Source organism: Nansenia antarctica (assembly GCF_963989245.1).
Source record: "Nansenia antarctica genome assembly, chromosome: 9".
Classification (NCBI taxonomy): domain Eukaryota; kingdom Metazoa; phylum Chordata; class Actinopteri; order Argentiniformes; family Microstomatidae; genus Nansenia; species Nansenia antarctica.
Genome location: NC_137679.1, coordinates 39318945 through 39320808, shown reverse-complemented (window position 1 = coordinate 39320808; position 1864 = coordinate 39318945).

The following is a 1864-nucleotide window of genomic DNA, read 5'->3' as shown; positions in this document are numbered from 1 at the left end:
AGGGCTATTTATCCTCCCGCCCCCCACTCTCCCTGGCCCAGAATGCACCTCTGCAGGCCAGGAGTGAGGAGAGGCCACAAATTGTGTGGTCCCCTGTGGCTCAGTTTTGGTTAGAGCGTGGCGCTAACAACGCTTAGGGTTGTGGGTTCGATTCCCGCCGGGGACGTATGTGTACTGGAACGTGTATGCGCCCCTGCTGCGGTGTTAGTGGGTTTGGATGAAGGTGTCAGCTAAATGGAGTGTGTTACAATGATTACAGAGTCTAGAGAGCTTCTCTATTGTGAACGAACAGCAGTGTAAACTCCCTCTCAACGGAGCACTTAAGATAGCATCGCACGCTGATGTGACATCACCTCAGGCTGTGTTTTAACCAGGGGCCATTGTTGTGCTAATGTGCTATTTTTAAATGTACCACCTATTAATACCACAGGCAAGAGTTTATCAATCCAACTCTATTGATAGTTAGTAAAAGTTAAAATAACTTAACCATAACTAAATTAACAACTACTAAATAAATAATAATAATACAAAATATATATATATGTGTGTTTATAAATCTATCCTTAACATTGTCATAACAGAGAGTCCTCTAGCCTGTGTCGTGAACTCACTTGACTTTAGTGAAGACTATATCCACGTAACTTCACAGAGATTGGATACATTCATCACACATCAGAAATAATTATACTAGATTAGAGAGAAGGAGATTAGAGGTTAGGAGAGTGATGAGTGTCAAGGTACTATGATCAAATGTTACATTTACTACATTCTTTTTAAAAAAGTATTATTCTTTTTTTTTTGGCATTTAGCAGACGTCTTTATCCGAAGAGTAAGTGAATCGTTTATCCATAAGAAAAAATTATCTATGCCAAAACCAGGGGCCAGACATTGGGAGTAGCCAGACAATGCTAGCAGAAGGAAAAATTACTTATAATTATTTTTTTAAAGAATTATTTACAGTAGAGAAACTGTACTGGGAGGGTAGTGGGGATGAGGAGGTCTTTAGGAGGGACATCTTCAGAGTTGTCCTGCTGCCTGGCCTCTGCCCTGTTGTTAAGGTCATGGATGTACGGTATGAGGCTCTGGGTTTCTGCTCTCTACCCTGCAGGTTTCTGGTTTCGAGGTTTTGGGCCGAGGAGCTCCAGACATGAACTATGCCCGGCCCCTGTGTGTGTGTGTGCGTGTGCGTGTGTGTGTGTGTGTGTGTGTGTGTGTGTGTGTGTGCGCATTTGCATGTTTGTGCGTTAGCATGTTTGTGTGTGTACAGTATGTATGTGTGTGTGTATGTATGCGTGTGCTTGTGTGTGTGTGTGTGAGCCACAGTGCTGGGCCGGGGCCCGGCTACACACTCTGCAGGCCTGTGTGTGTGTGTGTGTGTGTGTGTGTGTGTGTGTGTGTGTGTGTGTGTGTGCGTGTGTGTGTGTGTGTGTGTGAGCCACAGTGCTGGGCCGGGGCCCGGCTACACACTCTGCAGGCCTGGGGGGCTCAGCCCCGAGGTGTCAGACAGAGAACATGTGTGTTAAAGATGGGCCGACGTCAGGACCATGACATTATGGGCCGATTAGTTCTGAAGGCAATCCATGTTTCTGCTGAGAGGTCGGTCTGGTTCTGGTCTGGTTCTGGACTTCATCACCGATGCAGAAAGCAAAAAATATAATATATCCCTTGCAATGTTTTGAAGGCTGTTTCAAACATGCATATTTCTGCAGTAGCATCATATTATTTAGAAGTGGAGCATTCCTAAATGCGCCTGAATGTTATTATCTCGGAATTGTGTGCTGGAGAAATGCATCAATCCGTTGTCCAATCTGTCTTTGCTGATTAGTTATGGCTGAAATATGATAGTGCAGTATACACTCAGTCA